At 47.8% G+C, this 21531-nt stretch overlaps 1 protein-coding gene and 1 pseudogene across 3 annotated transcripts in view; one reads left to right on the top strand and one right to left on the bottom strand.

Moving 5' to 3' along the window:
• LOC144138620 (uncharacterized) overlaps positions 1-21531 on the bottom strand; it is a 108551-nt gene that overhangs the window by 12788 nt on the left and 74232 nt on the right. The gene's annotated exons all lie outside the window — the stretch shown is intronic.
• On the top strand, positions 9820-13356 carry LOC144139338 (uncharacterized; annotated as a pseudogene).

Genomic DNA, 21531 nt, shown 5'->3' on the forward strand with positions numbered 1-21531 from the left:
CTACTTCGCAGCCAGTAAACTGTTGTTCACATACGCCGATCGAAACACACAGCACACGCATTCCAACACTCTGGCTCACGCTTACGTCATTCGCTCGACAGCCACACTACGCGGCACATTTTGCACGAACGCCCACCGAGACACCGAGGTGCTCGGTAGTCCATAGAAAATAGAACACTCAGAAGTCGTTCATTTCACTCAGTACTCAATGCACGAAGTTGCAATTATGGTGGCTAAAATGGAAATGCACTCTTAATAAAACAATGAAGACGGTCGCACATAATGCAATAATAAAAAACGTTTTCCAAGTCCGTTCAATTAGTTCCTTGTACGTTTTCTCAGTTAGCGAAAAAATAATTATATTTGTCTCATGACCGCGGCGAAATTTTCACTTCTGTGTACATTGCAATGCCCATGTGGTGCAGGGTAGCTTGGAAACGTATTCTTGAACACCAAAAAAAGTCCTGCATTTCTTCAGTTCGTAAGATTACTCACCCTGGTGTTTCGCGTACGATGAAATTCCTGTCGCGGCATCGCAGGTATCCATTTTCGCATGACTTCGGGTCGATGTTGAATTAATCGTAACACTGTCACCGTAAACACCGAAATTTCCGACAGCGAAAAGCGGCATATTTGCTTGGCGTCACACCATCAACACGAACGCATTGCAGTAGAGTCGTAAATTTCCAACATTAGGCAACACGTGCCATGCCCGCGCACATGAGCAAGGAGACGAGATGTGGCTGACTGAGTACGTCCTGGTATAAGCAGGTCCATCGCGCTAGCAAATAGTGCGGAGATACGTGCCCATCTTTCGACCTTTTCTAACTTGTTTTCTGGTAATGATTTTATTTGGCAAATACAACATCGCTTAACGTTTTGTTTTCTTCATCCAAAAAAAACTATATCTGTTATCAGTACTCAGGGAAAATTTTCTGCCACTATTATTGCTGCGCGCAGGAATACTAACACAGCACGGAACGCCTGACGCTCTTTTCCACGAAAACGTCCCTTCGCACGACCGGGCTACAGCGTCGACGCGCGCGGCACTCACGCCGCACCTCCCCGGCCGGTGGTGGCCCCCTCTACCTTTTCAACGCTTCCCAGAACTTCCTTTCCCTGCCTCTCTTCGGTCCAGCTTGGGTCGCTCACTCCCTTTCTCAATGACTAATTTCAAAGTGAGCTCCGCGGGAGAAGGAATGCGGTTGTTCGCAGATGCCACCATATTTCTGACTGCGCCCGCAGGAACGGGGGCCGCGAGAAGGCCGTTTTCAGAGAAGCCCGCATTTTCACTTGACCGCGGCAGGGCCGCAGAGGAAGAATTCTCCGAACTTATACGTCTTTCGGTCGACGTTCATTCGCAAGCTTTGCCGAGGCACAGTATCCAAAGTTGCAACCTGAATTTGAGTGTTAGTCTGTCTGTAGCTGCCTTTAATCGTACTTTTCCCGTATTGTTGGTATATTAGGTACTTAACGTTATTGAACAAAAACTTTCATATAACTGGCCGATGAACCTCATCATCGTTATTCAGTCTGTGTTGTAGACGTAGCTAGGTAAATCATGAGTGTATAAATTACGCGTCATAAGTCATATTGGAACCAGCGGAATAGAATTTAATGGTGCGCTCGAATTATACCTTTATAGGCTAACACTTTTTTATTAGCGGCTGGAGACTTGGAGGCTTATGTCACTATTTAGTTAGGTAAGGAAGCTTTTATGGATGCAAGCCTCTAAATTCTGCGCCAAACGCTTTCCTAATTCCGGCTAATTGTTGCTTAATTGTCACACGTCTAAAGGTTTACAGTTATATATTGCGCTGTAGCCAGCCGCAGAAACTTTTATGGGTGCCTCCCTTTAGCTTTGGGGCTGATTCTCTCTAATAGCTGGCAGAAGACAGCTGAATGGTTCCAATTATGTAGACTTAGAGCTAGACAACGGCCTATATCCAGCCAAATGAGCTTTTATGGCTTTCTCTCTTTAGCTTTAGGACGAATTCTTTTCAATAGCTGGCAAAAGACAGCTCAATGGTTTTGAGTCTGTAGAGTTAGAGCTAAAAAATGGCCTATAGCCAGCCAAATGAGCTTTTATGGCTTTCTCTCTTTAGCTTTACGACGAATTCTTTTCAATAGCTGGCAAAAGACAGCTCAATGGTTTTGAGTCTGTAGAGTTAGAGCTAAACAACGGCCTATAGCCAGCTAAGTGAGCTTTTATGGCTCTCTCTCTTTAGCTTTAGCACGAACTCTTTTCAATAGCTGGAAAAAGACAGCTGAATGGTTTCAAGTCTGTAGACTTAAAGCTAAACAATGGTCTATAGCCAGCCAAAAGAGCTTTGTTGCGGCTGGCCTATAGAACTAAAGCCATAAATTTTTCTTTAGCTGGCTATAGTAGCCTGAATAGCTGTGACTCAATAGACTAAACACATTAGGATGTTCTATAGTCGTCTAAAGAGAATTGTATGGTTTACATTCTTTAGTGCAGGATGCATAAAAACTTCAATAGCTGGCTATAGCCTAATTTATGCACTTTTATGGGTGACCATAGGGACCCATAGGCGGTCATAGCTCACCATACATTTTTCTATAGACGCCCATAAGGCATTTTTGTATGGGATGCACCCGCTTAAAGGAGTACTGACACGAAATTTCAAAGCTGAGATCAGCTCTAGCAATCAAGTACAACGACAACACAAATAGGTGTCTGTGCATGGCACATACCCACGTGGGGGATTGGCCAGGAATCGGGCGTGAGAAGGGCTAATGCACCCGCTTAAAGGAGTACTGACACGAAATTTCAAAGCTGAGATCCGCTCTAGCAACCAAGTACAACGACAACACAAATAGGTGTCTGTGAATAAATGCATCTTTCTTTCTTTGTTGTTGTTGTGTGTGTGTGTGTGATCTCACTTTCGCGAACATTACCGAACCGCGCAAATTCAACTCCTGCATTCGCACTTTCACATTCTACCCCTCGGGGAAATGCGGGGAAATTTTTGTTAAGCATACGTCTCCTGGTTAGCGTTTGCCCTTGCCCTAACTCGCCATCCCTTATAAATGTTCGTTTTCCTCGTTCACCGAAACCGCGTCGCATCTTCTTGCTCCTGGCATCTCAATCCGCGTCATAAGTTCCCCCTAACCTGATCATCACAGTCTGGAAGACGCGTCGTCGTAGTACACTTCCAAAACTTCGTCACGAAGATCTGCCGGGGTCACAAGAAGATAATTTGCTCTCGTTCCGGGGCTGAAATTCTTCTTCACGAGGGTGGAGTTTTTCAGGCTGAATGCACGTAAGTTGCGTTTGAAGGCCCTGGGCACGGCGACGTTGCATCCTTGGAGGTAGTCGATCATGACACGTAGATCGGGGTCGGCACTCTGCTGGGCGGCCAGGTCGCTCTCAGTCACGACTCCGAAGAACGCGCTGTCTTCATCGGAGTCTTGTGGTGGTGGGTCGACGGGGGCACGGGACAGGCAGTCGGCGTCGGAGTGTATCCTACCGGATTTATAGACTACTGAAACGTCGAATTCTTGCAGGCGCAAGCTCCACCTACCAAGACGGCCAGAGGGGTCCTTCAAATTGGCGAGCCAACACAGCGCATGGTGGTCGGTCACAACCTTGAATGGTCTTCCATATACGTATGGGCGAAATTTTGAAATGGCCCATATAATCGCGAGGCACTCTTTCTCTGAGGCTGAGTGGTTTCTTTCTTCCTTGGACAGACCACGGCTGGCATAGGCGATTACTTTCTCGCACCCGCTTTGCTTTTGTACGAGGGCGACCCCCAAGCATATATCACTGGCTGGCGTCCGTGTGCATTTCCGTTTCGGCGTTTTTGTCGAAATGCGCGAGCACAGGCGGGCTTGACAGGCATTGTTGCAGCTCGCAGAAGGGTGTTTCTTGGGCATTTTCCCAGCTGAAAGGGGTGCTATCTTTTGTCAAGCGGATGAGTGGCTCTGCAATGCGGGCGAAGTTTGCGACGAAGCGCCTGTAGTATGCGCATAGTCCGAGAAATCTCCGCACGCCCTTCTCATCTTTCGGTCTTGGAAAGTTCGCTATGGCGGAAGTTTTCGCCGGATCAGGCCGGACTCCCGCGGCGTTGACGACATGGCCCAAAAACTTGAGTTCCTCGTGCGCGAAGCGGCACTTTTCAGGCTTCAGCGTTAACCCCGACGTACGGATGGCCTCGAGAACAGGCTGCAACCTTGCAAGGTGTTCGTCGAAAGTCCGGGAGAATACCACAACATCGTTGAGTTATACGAGGCAGGTGTGCCACTTAAGGCCAGCTAGCACCGTGTCCATGACTCATTGAAACGTTTCTGGCGCCGTGCACAACCCGAACGGCATCACCTTGAACTCGTATAGGCCGTCCGGGGTTATAAATGCAGTCTTCTCTCGGTCTCTCTCGTCCACTTCAATTTGCCAGTAGCCGGTCTTCAGATCCATCGATGACAAGTACTTCGCGTGGCAGAGGTGGACGAGGGCGTCGTCGATTCGGGGGAGGGGGTACACGTCCTTTTTGGTGATTTTGTTCCGTCGCCGGTAGTCAACGCAAAACCTTAATGTGCGGGATTTTTTCTTCACGAGTACGACCGGGGCAGCCCAGGGGCTTTTCGACGGCTGTATAATGTCGTCGCTGAGCATGTCGCCGACTTGAGACCGGATGGCTTTCCGTCGTGTGAAGAGACGCGGTACGGTGACTGTCTTGTAGGTCGGGCTCTATCTTCGGTTATTATTCGGTGCTTCGCCAGAGGTGCCTGACGTAGTTTTGAGTTCGACGAAAAATACTCTTTGTAGCGATGCAGCAAATCCAATAATTTCTTCCGTTCTTCTTGCGGTAACGCCGGATTCACGTCAAAGGGATTTGGAAGCTTGAAGGTCGCTTCGCGTGCGCGTTCAACGTCGGCAACCGCGACCACGTAACTTGCTTCTTGCGTTTCTTTGAGGTACGCAATTGAAGCGCCCCTGTTTAAATGCTGGTATTCCTCGCTGAAATTAGTGACCGAAACTTGGGATTGGCGTTCCGTGAAGCGCGCAATGCCTCTTGCAACGGAGACACCGCGGTCGAGAAGCAACCTTTGGTCACTCTCCACGATAGCGTCGATGTCAGGAACGGCATCTTCACAGTAGACGGGGATCATCAAGCTTGCGCGGGGTGGCAGTGTGACATGATCATCGGCGATCCTTAAAGCAGCACGGTGTTCGGGGTTCGGCTCTGGCGTCATGGAGTGATCGGAGGAAAAAGTTATGGACTTGGTCTGTAGATCAATTATTGCACCGTTGTCCGTCAAAAAGTCCATTCCAAGAATTACGTAGTGGGAGCAGTTAGGCAAAATGACGAACGTCGCAGGGTACGTTGTGCCGTCTATGGTGACGCGCGATGTGCACGTTCCACTTGGCGTCGCGAGGTGGCCTCCTGCTGTGTGAATGTGCGGATCGTCCCATCTGGTCATAACTTTCTTCAGCTTAGACGCAAAAGGTCCGCTCATGACCGAGTAATCGGCGCCCGTGTCTATGAGGGCGACTACTTCAAAGCCGTCGATGGACAGCTGAACGTCGGACGCTGCCTTCTTTGAGTTCCGGGTGCGTCGTGGCGTCGTATCTCGGCTTCTGCGTGTTGACGGTCGGGCACTGAGCGTCGTGGTCTTCGTTGTATTCTTTTCGGCAGGTTAGGTCATGTCGGATACACGTCGCGCCATTTTGCAGTCGTCGTGGTCGGGAGTCACGTCAGGGTTAGATTGGGTCGTCGGGGTCGGGGCATGTCTTGGATCATGGTCTTCAGCGAGTCGCTGCGTCGTTGGAGGGTTTTCATTTTTCCGCCGTTGTGCAACTTTACCTCCCGAAGTTGCTGCTTTTAATTTCCCCCGTGTGGGCTGGGCTCCACGTCAGAAGGCAGCAGTGCTGCGGCGGTTCGGTGACTGATACAGGTAGGGTGACGGTGAAGGGTTGAAGCGGGCTGGTGCTCGGTTGGTGTTGGAGAGGTATTCTTCGATTTCAGCAGTGAAGTGGCCGTATCGGGGGCGTGGGGCGTCGACGGAGAATCCTCGCAAACCGTGCCTCTTGTATACGGACAGCGACGGTAGATGTGGTCGGCCTCTCCGCAGTGGTAGCACAGCGGGCGATTATCGGGCGTTCGCCACACGTCGGTCTTCCTTGGCGTCTGGTATTGGTCTACAGGGCGTCGGGCGGGCGGCATTGAAAGGCGGTATGGCTCGGCCTCTTGACGACGGGTTGGAGCAGGGCGGTGTTGACGAAGAACTGCGGAGTAGGTCATCGCTTGGGGCTGACGCGGTGCTTCTGAAGGCCTAGAAGTCCCCAGCGCCTGTTGAAGCTCTTCTCGGATGACGTCAGTCAGGGAAGCCACTTGAGGTTGCGGCGTCGTTGGAAAAAGCTTCTGAAGCTCCTCCTTGACCACTGCTCGGATGGTCTCGCGCAATGTATCGGAGCTTACAGTTGCGGCACCGATGGTCTCCGAGAACAGTGCGTTGACAGGGCGATCGTACTGCCTCGTTCGAAATTCTAGCGTCTTCTCCGTCGCGGCCGCCTCAGACGCTAATTCCGCCACTGTCTTCAGAGGGTTACGGACTTGACAAGCAAAACGCTCTTGCTTCACTCCTCGCATTAGAAACCTGAGCTTCTTTTCTTCGGTTATTTCAGGGTCGGCACGGCGAAATGTCGCTTCAACTCCTCAACGAAAATCACGACCCCTTCGTTGGGGTGCTGCGTTCGAGTTTCAAGCAAAAGCGCAGCTCGCTCTTTTCTCACCACGGTAGTGAAGGTCTTAAAGAACTCCCTTTTGAATTGCGTCCAGTCGGTCAAACAGCTCTCATGCTTCTCGAACCAAGTTCGAGCAGCATCTTCTACGTAAAAGAAGACATGCCGGAAAGTTTCTTCGTCGTCCCACCTGTTCAAGATGCTGACGCGCTCCAGCTTCTCCAACCATTCTTTGGGGTCTTCAGCGGGGGCTCCTCGGAATGATGGCGGTTCTCGGGGCTGCTGCAGGATGATTGGCGACGTTGTTTCTTGCACCATGGTGTTGGTTGCAGCGTTCCTTCTCTTCGGCCCTTCTGGCAGAAGACCGAACTTGGGTAGCAATCCTTGCAGTCGGCGGCTTTCTCCGGTTGGACTGGCTTGGCGGCTTCTAGATGTCGTAGAGAGCATAAAGGCTTAGTACCCAGCACCTCCACCAGATGTCACGAAGCCAAGGACGACGCAGTTGTCTTGAAGGAGAAACAAGTTTATTGGAGCGAACTTGTGCTCCCCTAACAACTCAAAAGAATACAGAGGCGGCGAAGCAGCGGTCAACAAAGTGACTAGCACAGGCGAGTGTTGTCGAATGAATGCCGCGGCGTCTCCTCTGCAGGCATTTATCAATCGGCGCAAGTGTTTCTGGAAACGTCGATCACATCCAGAACATTGTAGATCACAGAAGAATATTCTGGGCTAGTGAAGTTAGGGCGAAACAGTCTGCCTATCTGAATGTGATAGCCCGTGCGGCATAAAAGTAAAGAACGTAAGACGCGCTTCGTTTGAAACGCAGATAACACAGCCGATAACACAGTAAAAACAAACAATAAATAAACTAAGCCAAACAAACCCATACATGGTATATATATATATATATATATATATATATATATATATATATATATATATATATATATATATATATATATATATATATATACAGTCGAACACGCATATATCGAACTCCAAAGGGATCGCGAAAAAGTTCGATATATCGATAATTCGAAATATAAAATATGCCCATCTAATGGTTACCTGAAAGCTGCACACACCACAGACCTCTTCAATGTCGCGACAAGCGGTAACTTGCGGCTAAGCGTTCGATATATCGAACGTGCCCGTGATCGGGAGCTCGATACACTCGAACAGCGCTATGCTTTTGCATGGTTTTCCAAGGGGATGCTCAGACTGTTCGATATAGACAATAATTCGATATATGCGTGTTCGATATATCCGTGTTCGACTGTATATATATATCTATATATATATTGTGGGCGTGGGTGAGTGCATTCAACGTTAATGAGCACTTGCTTCGCTGTAGGACCCTTATATGTGCTGTGGCCAATCGCCGTGAGTTGGTAGGGCCAATCTCTCATCTGTGCATACCCATTATAATCATCATCTGTAGATAATCATCGTCGCGAGTGGCTTGTTCTGTCGAGTCACCGACGGGCGGATTAAAACCCAGACTGCTGGTACTGCTGCCGACTTGTGTGGGGTCTTCCCTCGCCTTACAATATATATATATATATATATATATATATATATATATATATATATATATATATATATATACATACATACATACATACATACATACATACATACATACATACATACATACATACATAGATATAGACAGAAATAGAAGAACCGAGCGTTTGTGGCCCCCAAGAAGTTAGCGGAACCCAAACGCAACACGCGCGTGCGCGACGGGAGGGCCTTAATCTCAAACAGCTCGCAGCCGGCTTCAGATGCACGTAATTGGATGTTGGGAACTTTAGGCTTGGCGTCGCAGCAGATATTTCATCGCCGTTAGAGTTGCGAGTGACAGTCCCTAACACAACGTTTCACCACGCTGGGAACTCTGTAAGCGCGGTGATTTCCGTTGAAGCGATCGACGATCGAAATACCTGCACCGCCTCGGCCGATTTTTGCGCGCAAGCATAGCCATTCTTCGGCCGCTCGCCGCACGGTGCGTGAACGGGCCGGCGCTGCCGGGACTGACCTCCGCGGCCTGTCGGCGTAAATCGCGGCAAATATTTGAGCATCGCTTTGAAAACCACAGCTGATAACACTACCTATCACAATTTTTAATCACACTAACATCTACTTTCAACAATCTGGAACTTCTTTTCCACGACTTGTGTGATTTTAAAAAGCGGCGACAAGTTGTTGCTGCCGCGACCTGAGTCGGTTCGAGCCGCACGGTCGGCCGTGCGGGCAGGCACGGCGGGTGCGTGTGCTTCTGCGAGCAGTTAACGCTTCACGATTTCCTGCTTTATACATTTCTTGAAAACAAGGGAAATCTAGAAACTTCACTCGGCGATCGTCGCAGTCTATATTGTTGATCGGGGAAACAAGCCGCTGCTTACGCCTCGGTCGCATACGTAATACACCACCACGCTCGTGGTGTTTGCGGATAATCTACCACAGTTGATACGGTTATAAAGTCCCCATGAGGTCGAACTGCGCTTCACGCACTGAGAATTAGCTTCAAACGAAGGAAATTAACACAAAAATACTTTAAAACGCGCTTCCTAAGCGAAGTGCCACGCGCAGCCAGCCAACTGCGCAGCAAGATAGGAACGGTGATCCTACAAGTGACGTCAAAACGATCGCAGCGCTGGCCTCTCCAGTGGTGGGCGTCGCGGCCAATACCGCAAGTGTGCAGTACAATCAGTATGTCATCGTACCGCCTGACCCCCAGCCATCGTTCCGTGTGCTACATTGCGGAATCTTATAACAGATTATGCTGTTACCAATACGAAAGGGAAATATGACGCGCGGTGTATAAGATGGGACTTTTTCGGGTACACGCTCTTTAATTCGTCCACAGCAGTACTCCCCTCCGGGACGCGTTACGAGTAGCAGTAGAAGGAATGTAGCGAGTTGGGCAGTCAGTACAAGTGCACCTTCGAAAAAATTCCGCCATCTCCACGAAGTGAATGATGATGAGAGGGGCGAAGCAAAAAATTACGCCCACCTCCCCTCGCGGGAACCCTGGTGTGATGCGACGCTGAATGGGGTTCCATTGTGCGTTTCCGTTGGGTCGATTACTCGTTGGGCACGGGAGCGTCATGACGACCAGCACCGCTCACGCTCTGCGCTTTTATGTTACGCAGGCATTCGTGGCCTCGTCGTTCCTGCTGTTTTCGCTGCCTGCCCAAGACCTTCCAGCAACACCACACGTGCGGCCACAGTTCGCGCGCAACGATTACGATCAGCGAAGCTACCATGTACGTCCACCAGAGCCAACCTTTCGTCCACGCATCAACAGTACGGAGTATGGCGCACCTACGTCATCAACCGCTACGTCACGCCAAGGCTGTGGCTTAAAAGGCTGCGACTACCGTCACAACCTCAGTGGGCACGGGAGCGTCATGACGACCAGCACCGCTCACGCTCTGCGCTTTTATGTTACGCAGGTCAGTAAACAACCCTCTCTGTACGCTAAAAAGAGCGATGACCGCTGCCTTTTGTTGCTCCCGTGCCCAGGGGTGCTATGTGAAACTGTATGCGACTGCTTGTCAATGATTTTTTTGCTGTTGTGTTCGGGGGATGTTGAGGTCAATCCAGGTCCTCCTAGTACACGCTCTAAAGCCCTAACGGAAATCGATTTCCTACCGGCCGATCCGAAAGAACAGATGTCTCCCATTTTCTACATCCTAAAGGACCTCCAGGCACGTTCCATAGAGTCAGCCAAGGGACAGTCTGAGTTAGTTGCTGACGTCAAAGCTATAAAGGCAGGGCAAAAGATTTTAGAGGCCCAAATTGGCTCCATTAACCAACGTCTGGACACGCTTGAAGAAAAAACAAAGGGTATAGACGAGCTAGAAGATACCGTTGCCGGCGTTGAAGACAACGTAGCTAATTTGGAAGCTCGAGTTGACCCCTTAGAGTTACGTTTGAACGAGTTAGAAGACCAGTCAAGAAGCAGCAATATTATCTTTCGAGGAATCCCAGACTCGCGCGAATCGTGGGATGAATCAGAGAAAAAATACTAAACTGCCTCAATGGCACAATCGACAACCTGCCCCATAACGCAATTGAACGCGCACATCGACTCGGAAAATACTCGCCAAACACATGCCGTCCCATTATAGTGAAATTTACAAGTTTCAAAATTAAGGATACGATTCTTGCCGCTCGAGCAACATTGAAAGAAAAAAACGTAGTAATCAGTGAGGATTACTCCGTCGGTACACGTAATCTTAGAAAAAAGCTTTTGGATTATGCAAAAGGCCTGCCCGATTCCCCCAAATATCAGCTTAGATACAACAAGCTAGTCATAAACAAGCAAACGTATATGTACGACTCTGTAGCCGACAAAGTTATCGAATGCTCGTCGTCGCACAAAACTAACCACCTTGCTAGTAGCACCGATGGGCAGGCGTGCGCAGACTCCATCGGTACTTCTCAACCGTCCCCTCAGGCACGTGTCGAAAGCTAGGGAGTTGAGAGGGGCGGTGCGAATCGTGCATCAAAAGTATCTTTCATGCATTGTAACATTCGCAGCATTATGAACAAGCGTGACTGCTTAACATCGTACATCGACACCTGCAATCCTGATATAATAGCATTAACCGAGACATGGCTGCATCCAAACATCCAAGATAACGAGTTATTTGACCAGGCTAACGATTTCACTGTGTATCGGTTTGATCGCGGTACACACACGGTGGCGGTGTCCTACTAGCAGTGCGTAAAGAAATACCATCAAGTGTTGTCCACGTTAGTAACAACATTGCAACTGTTTGAGCTGTCGTCCGGATAGCTCACCAAAAAATTGTTTTAGGAGTGTGCTACCGTCCACCCAATTTTCCACCAGGCTTCACAGATAATCTACACGATTTAATTAACCACGTGATATCCAGCTACTCGAATCTGCCCTTAATCCTACTCGGCGATTTCAATCTTCCAAATATTAGGTGGCAAAATCAACCCCCAATCCTGCAGCCCTTTTCTTCATTAGCAAGTGACTTCATGGATGTTTGCACATTATTTTCATTAACGCAGCTCATAACCAAACCTACAAGAATCACGCAGTCGGTTTCTAGCACACTTGACCTGGTTCTAACATCTCGCCCTGATCTTGTTTCCAACATAACATATCTTCCAGGACTGAGCGATCATTTATTGCTTACATTTGACGTGAATCTGATACCTCCTAAAAAAGAACGAAACACTAAAATTATTCGAAATTACAACAAAGCCAACTTCCAAGCAATCAACGTCGAACTGAGTAATTTTCTAGACATATTCACCGCCAGCTTTGACAGCCGTAGCGTCAAACCAACTGGGACATGTTCTTATCAAAAGTCAATGATCTTACATCGAAGTACATACCCGTGCATACTATCACAGTTAACCCAGAAGCTCCGTGGTATAACGTTCACTTAAAACGTTTGTCAAACAGAAAAAAGCGCCTGTATCGGTCTGCTAAACGATCTACAAATCCCGCCCGTTGGCAAGATTACAAGACAGCCTCAGAAGAATATATAGGAGCACTAAAAAGTGCCAAAGATAACTTTTTCCGCAATAACCTGCCAAACATGCTCACAACTAATATCAAAAAGTTTTGGCGCGTGATAAACGCCAACAGTGATACTGTCATCTCGCTTGTTCATAACAACGGTGAATCTATTCCTGATGAAGACTGTGCTTCCTTGCTTAATGGTGTCTTTTCACAAAACTTCACTTCCGTTGCACACTGCCCATCACCACAACTAGAATGCTTTGATTACCCTGCAATGTTGCCGCTAACAATTGATTACGATGGTGTAAAAAGTGCTTTAACATTGTTAAATGTATCTTCAGCCCCAGGCTGTGATTTAATTACTCCCAAGTTCTTGGTGGGCACACTTTATTATTCTTCAGTCTTTCTATCAATGATTTTTCAGCAGTCCCTCACCGAAGGTTCTCCTGCCATCACACTGGAAGGTTGGTAAGGTTGTTCCATTTCACAAATCTGGTAACAAGCAATGCCCATTTAACTATCGTCCAATTTCGCTTACTAGTATTCCATGTAAGATTCTTGAACACATTTTGTATTCACATCTAGCCAACTTCCTCGAGACGAATTCTTTTTTTACACCATCCCAACATGGCTTTCGTAAATCATATTCATGCGAAACACAACTGGCATCATTTACGCACAAATTAAACGTTATTCTTGATCGTTCATCACAGGCAGATTGCATATTTTTAGATTTCAGCAAAGCTTTCGATAAAGTATGTCACAAACTTCTGTTGCTTAAACTCCGGTTTCTTAATCTAGATTCACAACTCTTAACCTGGATTGAATGTTTTTAACTAACCGTTCCCAATTCGTCAGCGCTAACGACAAAGAATCTGAGCTAAGTGCAGTGCGCTCTGGTGTGCCACAAGGCTCAGTTCTTGGTCCGCTCCTCTTTTTAATCTACATTAACGATCTACCCTCTAATGTTACTAGCAACATTCATCTCTTTGCTGACGACTGCGTGATCTTCCGAGAAATAACATGCACTAACGACTTACATATTCTTCAGTCAGATCTTAATGCGATTTCAGAATGGTGTAACAACTGGTTGATGGAATTAAACCCAAATAAGTGTAAACTCATGCGTGTAACTAGGTCTCCTAGCACACCGCCTGTGTACTACCCGTTACAAAATGTACGCTCTTACAAATACCTTGGTGTGCACATCACAACTAACCTAACCTGGAACGTTCATATCACCTATGTAATTACAACGCCAACCGCATGCTTGGGTACCTACGCCGTAACTTTTCAAAAGCCTCTTCCACTCTAAAATTACTCCTATACAAAACACTAATTCGCTCAAAACTAGAATACGCAGCAGCAATATGGGATCCCTTTCACGTCAATTTAATACAGTCACTAGAAATGGTTCAGAATAACTCGGCTCGTTTCATTACATGTAATTACAATCGCACCGCAAGCATATCATCCATGAAAGCAGACCTTAGTCTACCATCCCTTGCATCACGCCGTAAAGTTTCCCGCTTATGTCTTTTTCACAAGCTCTACCACCATGCCTTCTTACATAATGAATTCATAATCCGTCCACATCACATTTCACAACGTTTGGATCATCCCTTCAAAGTCGGCATTCCTTCCTGCAGAACTAACTTCTTTTCGCAGTTTTTCATGGCACGAACATTGAAGGAATGGAATGGCCTTCCAAACCCGACAGCAACCACTCGAGACTTCAACCTTTTCAAGAACGCAATAGCTAACATTGTATGACCAGAAACGTGCTGACTGTACAACTATTGTTCTCTTTTTTTGTTGTTTCGTTGTGTTGTTATTTTCACTGTTTCTCCCTACCCACTCCCCTCTGTAATGTCTATTGACCTTGAGGGTAAATAAAAATAAATAAATTGTGTGAGCAATCGTCGGGTAATGCGAGAGAAAGCAAGCGTAGCGCGAACGATCGTCGACTGAGAGACCGGTCGGAGCGCGGCACTCCGCGTATATGCGCAGCGCACCCTAAGGAGAGGAGATCGCGGGAGAGAGAGTACTGCACATGCGCACAACACGCAGCGCCGCCCACCGGCGGAGTGAAAGTGCGCTGCGCCACGCGCCCGCAGATGTTGAGAGAGAGTGTGTTCGCTATCGGAGAGAGCAGAGGGGTGAGCGGAGGAGAGACGCAGCTCCGCGGACGCGGACGCCGACGAACGCAGGACAGGGCCGCGGGCAAGAGATGCTCCTCTCAGCGTCGCATCTAAAATTACGCCCACCTCCCCTCGCGGGAACCCTGGTGTGATGCGACGCTGAAGGGGGTTCCATTGTGCGTTTCCGTTGGGTCGATTACTCGAATTGCGTGAGCAATCATCGGGTAATGCGAGAGAGAGAGAGAGAGCAAGCGTAGCGCGGACGACCGTCGACTGAGAGACCGTCCGGAGCGCGGCACTCCACTTATATGCGCAGCGCACCCGAAGGAGAGGAGACCGCGGAGAGAGAGGGCGCTGCACAAGCGCGCTTGCGCCGTGCGCAGCGCCGCCCACCGGCGTAGTGAGAGTACGCTGCGCCACGCGCCCACAGATGTTGGGCGAGAGTGTTCGCTTTCGGAGAGAGCAGAGGAGGCGAGCGGAGGAGAGACGCAGCTGAGCGGACGCGGACAACGAAGATGCAGGAAGGACAGGGCCGCCGGCAAGAGATGCTCCTCTCAGCGTTGCATCTAAAATGCTTATCGGCAAAGCCGTGAAACATTCGCCCGCACATCATATAAAGACTCGACACGTCAAGCTTTCCACCGCTCCGTTGACAAGCCCGTCGACGACGTCGATGTTTGTTGTGGTTATGCAGGGGTTGTTTTGGACGATGAGAATCTCCATGGGTAAGTTGGCGAATTCGGTGTGTGACATTTTAGCCACCTTGGCCGTCGCCTTCTGCAGAGCGTCTTGTGTCGTGTACCCCTGGTACGTGTCTTGAGCTCGCAGGCAACGAACGACAACCTCTTCTTCCTCTTCTCCTTGTTGAGTACTAACGAACGCGTTGAACGTTTTGTCCTCTTCGGCCAATCTTTGGTTGGCCAATCCCTAGGGGGATCCTGCCACAATCATCATTAATGTGCCGTGCCGTATACAGCAGCAACGAGGGACGGGAGAGGGCCCGAGCAAGAGTAGCTTCGCGCCTAAACAAAAGCAGATCTGAAAGCGACAAAACTGCAGAACACGCAGAAAAGATTATCGCTGGGCGAATGGGACAGTGTGAGCTACCGGCCTGCCTTTCTGCTCGTGTCATCTGCTTTATTACTGTTTCTGCTTACAAGACAAGGTCGAGGGCTGCCGTTTCTTGCCAAGGGATTAAGTGCGCACCTTAAAGGAGTACTGACACCAAATTTTGACGGCTAAAAAATGATATAATTGTCTTCAGTAGTTTGTACAGATGCCTCACAGAAATTTTTGCAGCGATCCGAGGCCGGAATCACATCTAAAATCGATTTTGATTGTCCAGGCCGCGAGCTTCCACAAATCGGCAGCACTAGCGAAATCGCTTTCGGTGTGACGAAACATCGGCCTGCCTGTCTGGCCGGTTCAGGGTGACGTCATATAGTCGTTTTCGGAGCCGGAAACGATATCCTGCGCTGTTGTTGTCGGTGGTATTCGTTTGGGCAGGAGACGTGGGCGTAGCTGTGTGAGCAATGCTTGTAAACGTTGCGTGTTCGACGTATTCGCTCTTCAGTTCGTGGCCGGCGGACGGTATTCCCTTGCACTGGTGCCGAAAACTGCGCGGTGCCGGCACCGCGGCGACGCGGTGGTGCACATCGCCGAGCTCGCCCAAGTTGTGCTATGGCGAGCTCGCGGTATGCGAAGTACTGCTCGTGGAAGAGCTGTCCGAGCAAATCGACGACGACGCCAAGATGCATTATTTTCCACGCGACGACATGGAGCGCTAAACGTGGACTGAGTTCGTGCGCGGAGGCGGCCGCAAGAACTGTCGCCCAAGCCAGCGGGCTCGGGGTTGCACGGGTCACCTTGGGTGTTGGGAACTTTAGGCTTAGTATCGTGGCGGGTATTTGATTGCTGGTATCTGTACAACTGCGAGTGACCATCCCTTACACAACTTTTCACCACACTATAATCCCCTTTTTCGCATATCGAGCTTTATTTTGGCAATAATTTCCGTTTCAGCGATCGGTGACCAAGACATCTGCCGCGGCCTGTTTTGATTTTAGCGCGCAGGTGGCGCCATCTTTCGGCCGCTCGCCGCACCGCGGTGCCGGCAGTGCTGGGTCGGCGCCGAACCTCCGCTGCCGGTCAGCGTAGGCTTACCATCGCGGCAAATATGTGAACGCCAATTTTAAATTCAGCTCTGATAACAACCCATAGCACAATTTTTCAACACACTAACATCTACTTTCTCGCATGTGGAACTTCTTTTTCGCGATCAGATTGATTAGAAGAGTGGCGACAAGCTGTTGCTATCACGGTCTGCGCCGGTTCGTGCCGCAGTGATAATAAAAAACGGACGACGGCGAAGACATCGCCGGCCTAGTCGCCTGGCCAAATAAAGTTGTTCTGTCTGTCGGGTGACAGCGACTCATCCGAGTCTGACGATTCAGACGACATGTCGACTGCGCGGGCGAGTGCGGACAAATGTGCAATCGTAGCAGACGATGCGGCGAACACATGGAGGAAAGAAAAACGTCCCTGACGTCACGAGTGAGACCGTGACGTAAGGCTGGCCCGCTTGCAGGCTGGCCTTCGAACGGCCATTCTCCCCCGCAGCGACCAAATTTGAAATTGGTTGCAATAAACGTGCTATAATTAATTCTGTGTTGGCAGCTGACGGCTTTCGGTTCGATATTCGTAATTACTGGGCCAATAGGTATTCTTTAGAGCATAAAAACTGAAAGCGAGAAATTTCGTGTCAGCACTCCTTTAACAGTTTTCCATGACATCTGTTGTTTTTTCTATCTGTAAAAAACGGAAACGGTACTTGTCCACTGTACTGTCCTCAAAAACTGACCACGGAACTCACTTCCTTCGCATTGAGGAGACACGTTTGGTTGTGGAAGGGAGGGCAAAGAAAAGTATAAAGCAATATCGACGTTTTGCTGTTTTTTGTACTTATTTGGTTTTACTTACTTTTTGCGTAGTATTTTAAAACAACGTGATTCGCCTTTTCTTTTTTGTTGTTTTCCGTGTAAACACATAAAAAAAAACTGGCGCGTTTGATTCCCCGTGCTATATCTCTGCCCCGAGGCGCAGCTTATGTTGCAGGCCGGCAGACCTATTTTAACCAGCTGGTGATATTAAACGTGGATCAAAATCTCAATACACGGACGTTCTCGGTTTCTATCTACTTCAGAAAAATGGTCGTGGGGAAGGGAGATGGAGGCACTTGTGGCCAGCAGCAAACGCCTTGGCCACTGAGCAGCTCCTGCGGTCACACTTGTCATATTGACAATTTGCAGGTGTCGGACCTTCTAAACAAATTATGAAATGCAAAACGTTTGCACACACCAGGTCTGTGCTTTCGCTGTTGCGCAGTGGAACACTCCTGGAGCCTGATTGCGTCGCAGCTAGGGAAGCCCAAAGTCGTTTTATATCCCCTGCAAGTTGCCGAGAATGACATTTCGTTTCGTCAGCTTGCACGATACGCTCGCGCTTCCAGCAGCAACAGACCATTGCTAGATTGGTGCTCATTCATTTCCCTTGTTGTTACATAGAGCGTGATAGTGCTCGATTGTCTGAAGGGGAAAGCGCGCGAGCGGGTACGAAGTTGCTGGTACGTGAAAGAAAAAAAGGCCTAAATTGCATTGACTGTGCAATATTAACTACGGAGGGTCGAACAGTTTCGTCATGAACCGGTAACCGATATTTCTCTTTTTGGTTTAGTAACGGTTTAGGTTCAGCGTGCTCAAAAAATAACGGTTTGGGTTCGGTTCGGTTCTGGTTCGACACCTTGATATATATATATATATATATATATATATATATATATATATATATACATATATATTTTTATATATATATATATATATATATATATATATATAAATATATATATATATATAAATATATATATATATATAACTATATATATATATATATGACAACCGAGAAAGACGTAGGAAATAGAAATAAGTTTACTGAAGTTTCAGGTAGAGGACTCCCTTTCTTGGGACTCTGAAGAAAGGGAGTCCTCTCCCTGAAACGTCAGTAAACCTATTTCTATTTTCGACGTCTTTCTCGGTTGTCTCTGTCTCTATAAACCTTATTTTTTTCGCGCTCTGTGTGAGTTTTTATCTTTTCATATAATTATATATATATATATATATATATATATATATATATATATATATAAATATATATATATATATAATCTCCACCCGAGCTGACATACGAAGTATAATATGGAGAGGTTCGAATACGCTGTAAAGAACGGAGGTAGCATGAAAGCAGTGAAGAGGCGTCTTGGCGTGGGGATAACTCAGAAGAAAGGCAATGTCACCCCAAATAGGGATAAAATAGTCATAGTAGCCGAGGAGTTCTATAGGGATCTGTACAGTAGCCGGGACATCCGGGATAATGCCGAACGAGAAAGTAGTTCAGAGGAGATAAATACATCGATCCCACCAGTAACGACAGAAGAAGTAAGGAAGGCTTTGAAAGAAATAAAAGGGGGAAAAGAACCTGGTGAAGATCAGATAAGAGAAGAGCTCCCGAAGGATGGCGGGCAAATTGTACTTGAAAAACTGGCAAACCTGTATACGCAATGCCTAATGACCGCGAGTGTACCGGAATCTTGGAAGAACGCGAACATCATCCTAATCCATTATAAGAAAGGTGACATGAGGACTTGAAAAATTACAGGCCGATCAACTTACTTTCAGTCGTCTACAAGGTACTTACCATGGTAATCGCTAACAGAATTTTTGCAACCTTAGATGTCAGTCAACCTAAAGAACAAGCAGGGTTCCGTAAAGGTTATTAAACAATGGACCATATTCAAACGATCAATCAGGTGATAGCGAAGTGCGCTGAGCATACTGAACCCCTATATATAGCCGTGATAGATTATGAGAAAGCATTTGACTCGGTCGAAACCCTAGCAGTCATTCAGGCATCAGGAACCAAGGGGTAGATGAGCATTATGTAAGAATACTAGAGGATATCTACAATGGGTCCACAGCTACCATTATCCTCCATAAGGAGAGCAGTAAAATACCTATAAGGAAGGGCGTCAAACAAGGAGACACAATCTCTCCAATGTTATTCCCATATGTCCACAAGAAGTATTCACAACGTTGGATTGGGAACAGGTGGGAGTAAGGGTTAATGGAGAATACCTCAGTAACCTCAGATTTGCTGATGATGTTGCCTTGCTAAGTAACTCGGGTGACGAATTGCAAAGCATGCTTTCCACACTGGACGAACAGACTAGAACCGTGGGCCTGAAAATTAATATGCAGAAAACCAAAGTAATGATCAATAACCTTGGGACAGCACAGCAGTTTGGGATAGGGGGCGAGGTAGTGGAAGTGGTAAGCGAATATATCTACTTAGGCCAAGTTGTGACCCCGGATCCCAACCATGAGGCAGAGATAATTAGAAGGATCAGAATGGGATGGAGTGCATACGGCAGAAATTATCAGATAATGAATAGCAGCCTACCATTGTCGCTGAAGGAGAAAGTGTATGACAGCTGCAGCTTACCGGTGCTCACCTACGGGGCAGAAATTTGCAGGCTCACTAAGAGGGTTCAACTTAAATTGAGAACGACTCATCGGGCAATGGAGCGTAAAATGATAGATATAACATTAAGGGATAAGAAGAGAGCGGAGTTGGTCAGGGAACAATCGCGTGTTAAGGATATATTAGTAGAGATTAAGAAGAAGAAATGGACGTGGGCAGGGCATATAATGCGAAGGCAAGATAACCGTTGGTCATTAAAGGGACACTGAAGTGATATGTAAACATTGCGGGATTACTACCGCAAATTGTAGTCCGGAGTCCCCAGGCCATGTTTCGACCGCTCTGGGCGCGTTTACGCGATTTTATTTAGTAGAAAAATTAATTCGAAAATGCTGTCCTCCTCTCTTTACTCTCGCACATTTTCTGTGGCGTTTTCGTGTGACGTCGAGAGGAGCCGAGCTCGCAATTGGCTGCGCTACTGCACGGCTCCCCGTATTTTTTTTTTTTTGTAAGTTAACTTTTTCGTTTTCCGCCGATGTTTTCTATATTGCGTTCAGCTTTTTTTAGGCCGCAACGTTCATGGCTCCACGAACTAGTTCACAAAACGCGCGCAGGCTGGCACTGGCGCGCTAGCGAGTTCTCGTTGGCGTGCTGTTGCCATAAGTACCGACTCTTGCAGGAAGTGGGTACAGGCCAGAATGAACAGACCCTTGGCCTGGTACGAACACGCTTTTTACGATACAGGCTTGAGGGAGGCAAACTCCAAATATGGGGGAAAAGCGCATGATATTTGGGCGTCTACGGGTACGCGGAGGGCGTTCATGCACTGCGTAGGTCTCGGCTAGTGAATGCTACGATTCCAAGCCGTCCTGGGAGGCTTACCTTTATGCATTTTTACAGCTGACAACATGGCAGAAGCGCGGTACGGTGATTACTGAGTTATTGAGAATGCCCATCCAACAACGCCACCAGTTGTGTTTTACAGAACCGAAACCGAAACCGAAACTTGTTTGGTTGCTCACCTTGGGCATCGTCCAATCACGGTGCCCGCTCCTCCTAACGTCACAGCTTTAGTTGGTGCGGCCGCCGCAAACCGCGCATGGTAGTTTTTCTTCTTTCGCGCTTTGTAAAATAATTACCGATTTGTCAACCGGATAAACGATGAAAAGTGTGCTAATTTGAGCCAGTCTACGCAGTGCAGGCAAAAACGGGAGCTTGGCAAATTCACTTCAGTGTCCCTTTAAGGGTAGCAGAGTGGATCCCTAGAGAAAGCAAGCGGGGCAGAGGGTGGCAGAAAGTTAGATGGGCAGATGAGATCAAGAAGTTTGCGATGATAATTTGGTCACAGTTGGCACAGGACCAGGGTAATTGGAGCATAATGGGACAGGCCTTTGCCCTGCCGTGGGCGTAGGGGCGCAGATAGGCTTTTGATGAGGATGATATATATATATATATATATATATATATATATATATATATATATATATATATCGTGAGTTCGCAGTTAAGCTTTATGGTTGTCTTAAAAACAGGCACTGGAATACACGCGAACACCGCGTGAGTAAATAAGTTTGGCCAGGGGTGTACACAGAGTCAGCTGATAATTATCGCTGTAGTTGACTAAGGTTGCATAAGTGACT

This window comes from Haemaphysalis longicornis, unplaced genomic scaffold (assembly GCF_048455015.1).
Source record: "Haemaphysalis longicornis isolate Haplotype H1 unplaced genomic scaffold, Haemaphysalis longicornis Haplotype H1 scaffold_5, whole genome shotgun sequence".
Classification (NCBI taxonomy): Eukaryota; Metazoa; Arthropoda; class Arachnida; order Ixodida; family Ixodidae; genus Haemaphysalis; species Haemaphysalis longicornis.